Here is a 13,909-nt window from a genome sequence, read left to right as displayed (position 1 = left end):
TTTCCCTACTCCAATGTCTCCCAGAGTTTCTCCAGTGTTTTCCACGAGCAGTTTTATAGTTTGAGGTCTTAGGTTTAGATATTTGATCTACCTTGAGTTGATTTTTGTCAATGGTGAGAGGTAGTGGTTGAGATTCATCTTTCTGCAGGTGGATATCCAGTTTTTTCAGCACCATTTGCTGAAGAGGTTTTCCTTTTCCCATCAGATTGACTGGTACCCTTTGTCAAAAATCAGTTGACTACATGTTTGGGAATTTACTTCTGTGGACTCTATTCTGTTATTTTGGTCAACCTGTCTGTTTCTGTGCCAGCATCATGCTGTTTTAATTACCACAGCTTTGTATTACATTTTTGAGTCTGGGAAGGAGATGCTGCCCACTCCACTCTTCTTGTGCAGGACTGCTTTGGCAATACGAGGTCTTTTATGATTCCAGAGAAATTTTATGAATGTCTTTTCTAGATATGTGGAGAATGTGTCTGGTACTTTGGCATTGCATTAAATATGTATATTAATTTGGGAAGAACTGACAGTTTAATTATATTAATTGTTCCAATCTGGGAACATGGGATGTCCTTCCACTTTTATTGTGTTATTTTCAATTTCATTTTTTAGCTTCTTGTAGTTTTCCTTGTGGAGGTATTTAACTTCTTAGTTAGGTTACATTTATTCCTAGGTATCTGATACTTTTTTGTGGCTATTTTAAATGGAATTACTTTTTTCAGTTCTATCTCAGTCTGCCTGCTGTTTGTATATAGAAATGCTATAGATTTCTGTATGTTGATTTTGTATCCTACAACTTTACTGTATTCATGAATTACTTCCAGTAACATTTTCATGGATACCATTAGGTTTTCTATGTATACTATAATGTCATCTGCAAATAGTTTCACCTCTTCTTTTCCTATTTGAATACCTTTTATTTTATTCTCTTTTCTGATTATGTTAGCGAGAACTTCCAATACTATATTGAAAAGTAGTGGAGAAAGTGGGCATCCTTGTCTTATACCAGTTTTTACTGAAAAAGCTTTCAACTTTTCAACATTCAGGATTATGTTAGCTATGAGTTTTTTATAAATAGCTTTTTTTCTGTTGAGAAACGCCCCTTCTATGTTGATATTGATGAGAGTCTTGGTCATGAAGTGATGTTATATCTTATCAAATGCTTTTTATGCATCAATTGGTATGATTATATGATTTGTATCTTTCTTTCTGTTAATATGGTGTATTACATTTATGGTTTTTTTTATGTTGAATCAACCTTGCATTCCTGGAATAAAGCCTATCTGATCATGATGTATAATCTTTTTAATAAGATATTGGATACAATTTGATAGTATTTTGTTGAGAATCTTTGCATCTATATTCATCAGAGATATTGGTCTGCCATTTTCCTTCCTTGTCCTGTCCTTATCTGTTTTAAGGATAAGGGTAATGAAGGCTTCATACAATGAATTAGGGAGAGATTCATCCTTTTGGATCTCTAAAAGTAATGAGCAGAATGGTTAACTCTTCTTTAAAAGTTTTGTAGAATTCAGAGGTAAAGCCATCAGGACCAGGGCTTTTCTTTGTTAGAAGGTTATTTATTACTGATTGTATCTTCTGGCTCGTTATGGGCCTATTCAGACTTTCTATATCCTCCTGGCTCAGTCAATCTTGGTAGATTATATGTGTCCAGGAATTTGTCCGTCTCATCCAGATTTTCTTGTTTCTTGGCATATAGTTGTTCATAGTATCCTCTAATGATTTTTTTGTGTTTTTACTATGTCTGTATTTATATTACCTGCTTCATTGCAAATTTGATTTACCTGATTCTTTTCTCTTGTCTTCTTGATAAGTCTCACTAGTGGTGTATCAATTTTGTTTATCTTTTCAAAGAACCAGCTTTTACTTTCATTTATTTTCTGTATAGTTGGTTTATTTTCTATTTAATTTACTTCTGCTTGTATCTTTATTATTTATTTTCTTTCTCCTTTTCAGATTATTTTGCTGTTGCTTTTCCAATTCTCTGAAGCATGATGTTAGGTGATCCATTTGCCTTCTCTCTGTCTTCTTCTAGTAGCTGTGAACTTCCCTCTTATAACTGCTTTTACAGTGTCCCAAAGATTGTGGAAACTTGTGTCCTCATTGTCATTGTTGTGTATGAATATTTTGATCTCAGTCTTTATTTCTTCAGTAGTTGTGAAGTCATTCAGGAATAGGTTATTTAGTTTCCAAGTATTTCAGTATTTTTAAGGATTTCTTTTGAAATTAAAATCAAGTTTAATTCCATATTGGTCCAAGAAGATGATGGGTATAGTTTCTGTGCATTTGAATCTGTAGAGGCTTGCCTTGTGCCCTGTCAAGTAGTCCATCTAAGAAAAGGTTCCATGTGGTGGTGAGAAGAAAGTGTATCATGTGTTTTTTTGATGGAAAGTTCTATAGATGTCTGTTAAGTCCATTTGATTTACAGTATCATTTAAATCCTTTATCTCCTTATCTGTTTTTTGTCTAGATGATCTGTTCAGAGGGGATACTGGGTGTTGAGATCTCCAACAATTAGTGTGTTGCAGTCTATTTCTCCTTTCAGATCTAACAGTCTTTCCTTCACGTATTTGGGTGCTCCTGTGTTTGGTACATACGTATTTATAAGCATTACATCTTCTTGATTGATTGACCTTTTTACTACAATACAGTGGCCTTCTTTGTCTCTTTGAATAGTTTTTGTTTTAAAGCCCATTTTGTCAGAAATTAGTATCACAACTGCAGCTCATTTTTGGTTCCCATTTGCATGGAAAACCTTTTTCCAACCCTTCACTTTTAGTCTGTTTATGTCTTTATCCATGAGGTGGTTTTTTTTGCGGGCAACGGATAAAGGGTTTCTATATTTTTATCCATTCAACCAGTCTGTGTCTCTTGATTGGAGAATTTAATCCATTAACATTCAATGTTATTATCGATATTTCCAGACTTGTCCCAACGTTTTAGTTGGCCATTGTCTTGGTTGATTTTTATTCCTTTAGCTCTGACTGTTTATTTTTAAAATTTTCCTGCAACAGTACTCTCTTCAGAATTTCTTAAAGAACTGATATGGTGTTGACAAATTCTTTCAGGTTTTGTTTGAGAAGATTTTAATCTTTTTTTTCCCATATTAAGAGTAATCTTGAAGGATATAATCATCTTAGATGAAATAGTTTCTCTCTTAACACTTTCAATACGACTTCTCATTTTTTCTTAGCTTGCCTTTTTTTCCCTTGAGAGGTCCTGTTGATTAGCCTGATGGGATGACCTTTGTAAGTCATTTATCATTCTCTCTTGCCAGTTTTAGTATCTTCTCTTTGTCTGTGGTCTTTGCCAGTCTGGCTAAGATGTGCTTTGGGGAAGATCTTTTGGGGTTGATTCTCTTTGGGGTCCTTTCTATTTCTTGGGTCTGGGTGTTTGAGTGCCTCTCTAGATTTGGAAAATTTTCTTCCAAGATTTCATGGGCTAGATTTCCCATGCCCTTATTAGTTTCTTAACTTTCTGGGATACCAGTTATTCAGATGTTTGGGTATCAAATGGTATCTAGTATTTTTCGTATGTTATCTTCATGGGGGGGGGGTTGTTGTTATTTTCTCTTTTTAGTATTTTTTTGTAGGTCAGAGGTTTTATCTTCTACATTGGAGATTCGATCTTCAGCATGGTCTAATTGACTTTTAATACTTTTGAGAGAGTTTTTGATTTCCTGTATTACAGACTTCATCTCTAATAGTTCCATCTCAGTCTTTCTTAAAGTGTCCATTTCTTCTTTCATATCATGGAAGGACTTCCTAATCTCCTGTAGTTTGTTATCTCTTTTCTGTTCCAATGCATAGTAGTTTGTCACCATGAATGTTCTATTTTCTTTCTTTGACATTATGGTGACTTCCTCTTTTTTTTTTTTTTTTTTTTAAGAGATGGAGGGGAGTTACTGTGTTCTTTTGATGGAGATGTATTTCCTGGTTTATTCAGACCTGAAGCTCTTCTACTTCTAGCCATTGGGAGATGTATTCACTTTTGAATACCTTTTAGGAGAATGTTTCTTTGACTAGGAGCAAATATGTTTCCCTTTTGCTGTGGACTGATGTGTGCCAAAATCTCTCTTCGGTCGTGTTTTGCAATGTGGTCTCAAGAGGAGACCACACTCAGGCATCTGAAGTGCTGTATTTCCTTTTTCACAGGTGGTTCAGTAAAAGGGAGGATTCCAGGGAGTCTTACAATAGTAGGATACTTCAGAACTGTGATTCTAGACCTGTCTAGTCTTTCTGGGAGGGTGGAGGATGAGGAGGAGAGGAAAATATAAGAGGGAAGAAAAGAGTACAAAGGAGAATAAAGAAAAAGTTGCACACTATGCACTAGTGCAATGTGTGATTTTGCCATGGGGCTGGAGATGGAACTGGGGCTCTGTTGGAGAGTGGAGGCCAGTCTGTGGGGTAAGGAGGGATAGGAAATTAACAAAAGAAAGAAAGAAGAGCAAAAAGAACTGCCTGCCTTTTTCAGAGGGGAGAGCTCTGGGGTTGGGAGAGCTGTAGCTGGGGCTGGGGCCAGTGGTGGCCCTGCCTCAAAGTCCCTTGCTGGTCAAGAGGCTGGGGGTGGAACTGGGGCTCTATGAGAGAGTGGAGGCCAGTCTTGTATATATTTTAATAACATTCCTGGGACATAAAAATTGCAGTATTCCTTGATCAAGTTGAACAAACTGTCTTAATTATTTTATCTCCCTACCCACTCTATACTGTCTAATATTATATGTTTTTTCTGTTTTATTTTGTTTTATTTTTAAGAGAGATTTTTGCTCTAGGGTGAGTGTACTTGCTGAAGAGATATATAGAGAGAAAACAAGAAATCACTCTGCAGGGGGAATGGCTATGCCACAATCTCTACTCCTCAATTTTTCTCCTGGAATTTTGGGCACACACGCACATATGCCCAGCATGAGTTTCAAGCCTCTGGCTCTGAGACTCAAACCATGATCAGCCATGTAGAAGTCCAGTACCTTAACCACTATGCCACCTGCTACCCCCTATATGCCTATATTTTAAGAAATAAATCAAAGTAAAATCGATTTTTAAAAAATAGGAGTCTTTTCAACTGAAATGTAGGTATACAGTTTTAACAATCATTCTTAAAGTGTCTAACACACATATATCTTATACCCAAATTAAGAAATGAAATGTCTTAAAAATGAATATGTTCCAACATAAATATTACATTACTCAAACTTATTTGGAGCTACTCAAAGCTTATATTTTTATCCTGTTTTTTTTTTTTTCGCTATGTCTCTTAGGTCTTTTAAAAATTATTAATATAGATTCTAATTTAAATATAATAGCTGTAAAAATTTTAAGATACCATATGGGTTTTCACAACATATATATATTGTGTGATCATCAATTCAGGGCAATTAATTATCCATCATCTCATACAGTTGTCATTATTTTATGTTTTGAACATCCAAAAGCCACTCTTGTGTTTCAAAGTATACACTGAATTTTCTCCATCATTTCTGTATTGTGCTATTGTACTCTAGAACTCACTCTGTGTATGGTCCTGTACTCCTGTATTTGTTGATTGGTTTCTCTCTCTACCCACCTCTTTTCAGTATCTGATATTCACTCTTTTCCTTTCTACTTCTACGTAAGGGCTGCTTTTACCATTTTTTACCAATGATAAAAGCATATCTATCTTTCAGTGCCTACTTTCGCTTTTCTTCATGGTCATCTATGCTACCTCACAGGACTTTTGAAATAGATAGATAGCCAAGAACTGAATACATACAGTTTAATTTCATTTCTCTGGCAAGTACATATATCATGGCAATATAGCAATGAATACTTTTTGGTGCCTTCTGCCAAAAAGCATATTAACTGGTTTCTACAAACAGTGTAATTCAATTATTCATCAAAATACCTTAAATACTTCCTAGAAATGGGCTCCTTAGCACATTTAACCTGCTGTCATTTTTTTTGACTCCTTTGTCCTTCTTCCTTATCGATATGAATGAATCAAACTCACTAGTAGAGTACACATTGCAATCCATTATGCAAATAAAATGTTAATTTGTCCTTAATGTAAGGTTTTGCAGGACAACATGTTGTAACCTTTACTTCAAGTTTAAAGCTTCAAGAATTATTCATGTGTGTGTGCATTAAAGAAAAAAACACAGCAAATAAAAATACCTTGTATGTCCACATATACGATGAATGCTCTTTAATGAATAAATTGGAGAATGAAATGTTCAAATTATTTAATATTTTTAGTAATATGGTGTTACTCTACATATGTCTTCAAAGATTGCAAGTTTTACAGTAGTAGAAACCAATAACATTTCTTTCAGTATAATTCTTAATGATCTAAAAGATATTTTAAGTTACTCTTCATTATGAACAGTAATTGTATAACTCAGGAAAAACAAAGCTAGTTAATGAGGAATTCTGGCTGAAAGAAAAAGATTGCCAAATTTCAGAATGTTTACTAAAATGTTCTTTTATTTTCAGCAACTGGTATTTGAAATATATATGTCATTTAGTAGATTTTGTCCTACTCTTATGAGAAAAGGCAAAAATTGCCCAACTGGCTCAGACTCATGCTTAGACCAATTGGGGTTCCAGTGTACTCTGAGGCAGTTTGAATTGTATTCTCTGATATTACCCTTAAAAAGGCACATATGCCCCCACCACCCCATTAACTACTCTTCACTCTTAACCTATTATGCCTGAAATTATTACCTGAGCATGGCTGAATTTCAGTCTGTGTCAATATCTGACTGCAAGAAGATCTACAAATAGTTCTTCATATTGTAAAGTGCATTTTCATCATTTCTACTTAATTCATCTCTTAAGGATTCAAGGGTTAAGCCTTTGTTTTCATGTCCCAAGACTTTCTAAAGGAACTGTCTGCTCTTACCAAACTCTTCAAATTTTCATAAGAAGCAATCAAATACTAATTTGATATTTAGCTTAAAAAAATGGGTTGGCCAGCAGGTGATTTGAAGGTTAATGTGGCTGAATCCCACTGACTGACTCTGAACTTCCAGTCTCAGTCCCAGTAGCTTGGAAATCACAGCAGGCACATGTGTGTGCATGCCCCAAATCCTGAGAGGACAATGGAAGGAAATGGATTGTAGTATGGTTATCCTTCTCTCTCTTTCTCTCTCTCTTTTTGTATCTGTCAAGGGCATGTACTCTATAATAGAACTAAAAAAAAAAAGGACAATTTATAAAATGCATTAATTTGACTGTTGAAACTTAATTTCATAGATATTTATTTATTTTAAAAGTTTATTAATTTATTTGTGCAATGAAACAAAAGGGGAGAGAGATAGCTTGTGAGAGAGAGAGAGAGACAGGTACTCTCCACAAGTTCTTCACACTGCAATCCACTTCTAGTCACAGTCAGTCCATGGACACACACCCGACATGCTTGAGGAGCCCCTGGGATGTGAACCAAGGGCTTTTCCCATGTGGGTCTAGTTGTATTAGCACTGGACCATCATCAGGCCCTCATGTGTACTTTAGTTACATACATCTTGAGACACAAGAAATGTGAATTGGTTGTAAGGCAATCAAGAGGTTGTCAGAAAAGAACTAGAATCAGCAATTCTGAGCCCTTTGCTTAAAACCTGGACAAATTTGTAACGTGACTCTATGCTTCTCAGTTTCTTATCTGTAAAATGGATAAATATTCTTTCTCAGTTTCTTACCTATAAATAGACATAAATTATTATACTTCATAGTGTCAAGAAGATTCAATTACCTAACACATATTTTTATACTTAAAGACATGTGATAAAGATTGAAATAGTGTCAGCTATTATTTTTTTCTAGAGAGATTGTGTGTGTGTGTGTGTGTGTGCTCGCCAGAAAGACAGAAAGAGACAGAGAGACAGAAAGCAAGAAACCCCCCCCGGGGGAGTGGCCATGCCACAATCCCTTCTCCTTCATTCTCCTCTTGAGATCTTGGGCAGGCACTTACATGTGTCCAGTGTGAGTTTAAGTCACTGGATCCAGGACTCGAACTGCAGTCGACTACATGGGAGTCCAGTAACATAGCCATTATGCTAACTGCTGATTCCATGTCAGTTATTATTAAAGCAGCCACCTATTTATCAACAAATTCTGTTAGGAATTTGTCGGGGACAAATGCTATCCTAGACAGGATATAGGGCTGGAAATAGAATTTTCTCAGAAAAAAAAAAAACATGAAATACTGTGACCCTAGTTATTATTACATTGCTGGTTTTTTTTTTTTTTATTTTTGCTTGAAACAACTCTTTCTTTCCTTTTTTTTTTGGAGAAGTTTTGGCTATAGGGCACGTTCATTTGCCAGAAAGACAGTGAGAAATCCCCCCCCCAGGGGGATGGTCATGCCACAATCCCTTCTTCTTCTTTCTCCTATAGGAATCTTAGGCATGCTCACCCACACATCCAGCGTGAGTTTAAGCCCCCAGGTCTGGGACTCAAACTACAATCGACTACATGGGAGTCCAGCGACATAAGGATTACACCAACTGCTGGTCCCTAAAGCAACTCTTTCTAAACTGTCCATTCATGCACCCAACCTTACATCATGTTATTAGAAATCTTTCTATCCTCTTCAAAGCCTTCACCACCATTACTTATATTTACACAAATTTGGGGTTATGAAAGTTCAGTTGTAACTCATTATTATGTGAATTCCAATGAATAATTATGTGCTTTCAGCTAAACTCAGTGATTCTTGTGAAAGCAATTCTTGAGGGTGAAATAATTCTTCTCCATAAAGTTCATTTTGCTCTTCAGATTAAACATCTTTTTATATTTTATAGTATAAACTCTAGAAACATGATGGCATTTTCTTCCTGGAGCAAGAAAGATGTAATAAGATACCAGGCACATTTATGCAACAATAGTGCTAGCAGCTGGGTTATATCAAAATGCCTTCATTTATTACTTTAGATTTACCAATTACGAACATTTGTAAAGCCAGCTTACAGAGTTTGAACATATTTTACTTCTATAACCAGAGTACACTAGAAACAGATAATTAAGAAAATGACTCCTCATTTGTGAATGACAGTTGGGGGCAACTGGGGGACAATGTGGGAGGTACCAGAGATGATGAAAATTTCCTCATTAGATACCAAGTTTTGGAACAGAAAAGTTTTTAAAATGTATTGTGTGTTTCTGACTAGTGGAGAGAATCAATTTCATTACCCTAGTGGGTTACTGCCATACTAGGACAGAGGAAACCAGATCATCACCTGGTTAATTTAACCTCTTCAGGGTTCTTAACAGAAGAGAATTGGGGTATATTATTTTCAAAGAACACTGTATCTGTAGTTTTGCATTTCTAGGACCTTTATTTCAGTGCAAAAGAAACTGGTCATATTCCTAGAATAGTAAGTCCTGCAATGCTTTGTGCTTTATAAACCGACATCAGAGAAAATAAAAGGAAAAAACATAGGTCACTTAAAAGAGTCAAAACTGAAGCCCTCTGTAACCACACAATATCCCCTTGATGTTGTACCTATGCTTACAAATGTTTGTGATAAGAAATCTAGGCATCCTTACTTAAAGATCACAGTCAGCAGTGGCCACACTGTAACACTTATCCCGAGCTATTTTTGTCATTATGGGGTTGGCTATGGCTACCTAAGTTCTTTTGTGTGTGCAAAGGAATCTTTCAAATCTCAGATGGTTGGTGTTCCTTAGAGCCGCTCAGTACTTCTGCCTCAGTTTCTTCGTTCATCAGTTACATAGTTATATAGGAAATGGACTTAGCACATGAACAGTTTGTCATTCACCACACTAAGACCAGTTTAGCTTTAATGAAAGAGTTGATGAAGTTGGTTTCAACTAAAGGGAATAAAGTGGATATACCTTGGTGCTATGCTGGAAGATCACCTAGAAAGAGGATTTGTCCATCCTTGCAGATTCTTTAACAAAAAAAAAATTGTATTCCAAAGGACATGTGCATGAGAGAGACACAGAGAGAGAAAAATCAACCCACAGTGAGGCCTGGTCACACCACAATTGTTCACCCTATCAGCATCTTTAGCATGCATGTGACCAGTGAGTCTTTCAGGCTGACAGGGCTGGGACTTCAACCCTGGCTAAACATATGGGATCCAGATTCTTCTGTGTACTGCTTAACTGCTGTGTTATAGAGCTGGCACCCCTTTGCAGATCTTAATATATATTTTTTATTGAAATCTCTAATCTCTGAGACTAATCCTTACTTTTACTATTGCATGTCTTGCTTTCTTATGTAAATATCATTGTCCTGATATTTCTTTCAGAATTACTAGCAATGTGGCACTTTTCCTGAATTTATTTCTGAGTTTCATTTACATGGCATAGTAATGAAATTTCTTAAAACACTACATTTAAACTTTTGCCACATGGTGCTCTTAGAAAACTAAAGAACTTACACATGCAGTCGTATCTATCAGAGTCTGTTCTTTAGAGAAGATGCCTCAGATATGAGCCGTAAGAAGAAAAAGTAGTCATAATCTTATCCCCAGACACTATCAAAGGTGAAGAAAAACAGGATCAAATTGTACTAACATCCAGGCCAAAGAGATTCCAGAAGAGGTTACTCAGTGTCTGCCAAGACCATAGAGCTTCATCATGCATTCCATTAGGAACACTTTGAACCGAAGGAAACTTTAATATCATTGTAGCTACAGAACAAATATTTTATACCTCCAAGAATAACATGCTTTTTTTTTTTTTGGTGAGTCAACATATCCTGGCCTACTTTCCTGCATGAAAAAGCTTGAGTTTCATTTGGTACATTAAATTTATGATACCACTTGGACTTGCCAAGGGAACTTAGGAAACAGACACATGATGTCTTAGCTGAAATTTTGGTTTTAAAATCAACCTCATTTTGTGTAAAACTCAGCTATGTTCCTTGGTTTAAAAAAGAAAAAAAAAAAGATATAACAGCAATGACTACTCAGCAGTGACCCCTTTTCCAGATCAGGGAGCCGAGATTCATATTATAACTGACTCAGAATATGTAATTTTACCCACTGCAAGTTAGACTTTCAGTTTTACAACCAATTAGAGGTTTCATTAAGTTTCATGTCTCATGAATTTGATTCCTTCTCTATTTCTTATTTTCTGGCCAACAACATCAACCTTTAAATATTTCCCTACCATAAAATTGTGCTTTGCATAGTAATTCTCAAAGAAGGTCAAATTTAACCTTGATCAGTTGTTTTTCATTCTCTCTGATTTCATCAATAATATCCTTACCTCAGTAAAAATTGTGAATTTCATTCAGATCATACTATGGATATGAGACCCCAAGACAGGGAAATGTTTCCTTACATTCAAAATCAAATGCTGTCAGACTTCCTGGGAACCCTAGTGGAATGCATTTCATTTCTTTTTGTATAATCTCAAAAACCCTGAGGTGTCCCATGTTTATATACTGGAAAACCTTAAGAGCTAGAAAGTATTGCTAAAGTGGAAGTCATGAGGCTTGGAGGAAAATATGATAACTTGGAAAAAGGACTAAATAAAGTGTATTTCTTTTGCTGAGTGTCTAGAGGAATAAGGATAGAAATATCACACCGTATAAAAAGGTATACACATTGGTGCACATCATGGCAGATTAAGAACTCCCTGGGCTGTTTGGAATCTTGGATATTTTCTCAAGGGTCTGAATTGGAAGTCTTCTCTTAAAAACAGAAACAAAAAACAAAAATACACTTTACCTGTAGAATATGTCAAGATTGCTTTAATTCAAAAACTTTTTTGCAAGTAACGTTGGCTTTATCCATTCACTATCATGTTCACATCAACATTTTTAGTGACTTATCGCCCACTAATGACTGTTGCCTGAAATGTTATGGAAACATTTGTTTTTAGGGCTTGGCCAGTGATTTTTTATTGTCTATTATTTATAGTGCCTTTCTTGAAAGAATTATTTTCCATTGTATATATTTTCATTGATCTATTTTTTTGTTGTTGTTCCTTTTCCTTCAACAGGCTCATAGTTTCTTAATTGCTGTTAGTTGGTAATGTATCTTTGTGTCTTATAGGAACACCTGCAAGGTTTGAATATGTCTCCCAGAAATGCATGTATTGAGACTTGATTGTGTTAGATATATTATTAGGGCATTAAGTGAAAACTTAATTTCTTCATGGTGTCCCAGAGTAAGACCTAGTGGGCAGTGATTGGTTCATGGTGATCTCAACACTGAGGCACCAATCACATGAATAAATCAATGATGTCTTGTGAGACCTCATGAATTCTTGTTCCCAGAGTAGGGGCTACTTCTCATGAGAGTTGGTTACTATAAAAGAAAGATTAATTAGAAGCTCTCTCTCCCTTTCTCTGAATGTGTCTGCTGTTGTGCTTCTGTTAACCATGAGGTAGGTCTAGGACTTTTAACTTCTCAGACTCCAGAATCATAAACTTGTTAATGAACTATTTTTTATAAAATCATCCAGGCTCAGATATTTATCCTAGCAAAACAAAAATAGATTAAGATGACTCCTTTCTTTGCTTTTTAATAGAAATGATCATAACAATTCATGAATATTATTCTTAAATATTTATCTTAGAAATAGCTTGACAAGTTCTTCGAAAGTCCTGCTAGATAATTATTTGAAATTACATTAAATGGGACCTACAGATGACATAATGGCTATGTCACTGGACTCCCATATAGTCAACTGCAGTTTAAGTCCCAGACCCAGTGACTTAAACTCATGCCAGGCGCAGGTGTGTGCATGCCCAAGATCCCAAGAGGAGAACAGAAGAGAAGGGATTGTGATGCGGCCATCCCCTCTGAAGGGTGATTTCTCTCTTTTTTGTCTCTCTGTCTCTCTCTGTCTTTCTGGCAAGCACATGTGCCCTATAGCAAAATCCCCTCCAAAAGAAGAAAAAAGAAAAGAAAAAAGAAATTACATTGAATGTATAGATTAATCTGTGGAGAAACATTACATTATAATGCTAAGTTGTCCCACTCATTAATATATCACTTCATCTTTTTAAGGTCATCTTTATTTCTTTCTTTCTATTTTTTCATTTCATTTTATTTTATTTTATAAATTTAATCACTGTATATCACTACAACTTGTAAAAAGAATTTTCCTAACATACACTACACATCAGTCCAGCTAAAGATATTATCATACACATTATCAACAGACAACCCTCCATTTCCGTGTCCCTTAAATGTCTTCTCTTTATTTTACTCCTTAATTCCTTTCCTCTCACCCTTCCCCACCTCCCACCCTGCTCCCATACTGTCTCCAGTATCCACGACATTCCCCATGCTTCTATATCTTCCAATCTTTCAGTTTACATCATAGAGTGTGGACATTCTGTATACATTAAGTGGGGACATACAATATTTCTCTTTCATAGTTTGGCTTCTTTCGCTCAGCAGTAAGTCTTACATTTGTCTACTTTCTATCAAATACCAGGGTCTTGTTGATTTTTATGGCTCAGTAGTATTCCATAGTGCATATGTGCCACACTTTTTCAATCTATTCATCTGTTTGTGAATAATTGTCTTAGCAATTGTGAATAATGCCACAAAAATGCTTGGATGTGCAAGCACTTTTCCAACTGAGTGTTTTCCTGTCCTTTGGGAAGTTACTCAGGAGTGGAATTCCTGGATCATATGGTCTTTCTATGTGTAGGTCTTCGAGAAAACTCCATATTGTTCTCTATAGTGATTGTACTAATTTACATTCCCATCAACAGTGTAGAGAGTTCCCTTTTCACCACAGCCTCACCAGCACTTATCATTGTTTATTTTTGAATCTTAGCCATTCTGAGTGGGATTAGGTGGTATCTCATTGTGGTTAAGGTCTTTAATCTTCCAACATTTTTTTTTTTGAGAGGTTTTTGCTATAAGGTGTGTGTGCTCACCAGAAAGACAGAGAGAGACAGAGAGACAGAAAGTGAGAAA

Source organism: Tupaia chinensis, unplaced genomic scaffold (genome assembly GCF_000334495.1).
Source record: "Tupaia chinensis unplaced genomic scaffold, TupChi_1.0 Scaffold000527_1, whole genome shotgun sequence".
NCBI classification, from domain to species: domain Eukaryota; kingdom Metazoa; phylum Chordata; class Mammalia; order Scandentia; family Tupaiidae; genus Tupaia; species Tupaia belangeri.
This window is presented reverse-complemented; position numbering follows the sequence as displayed.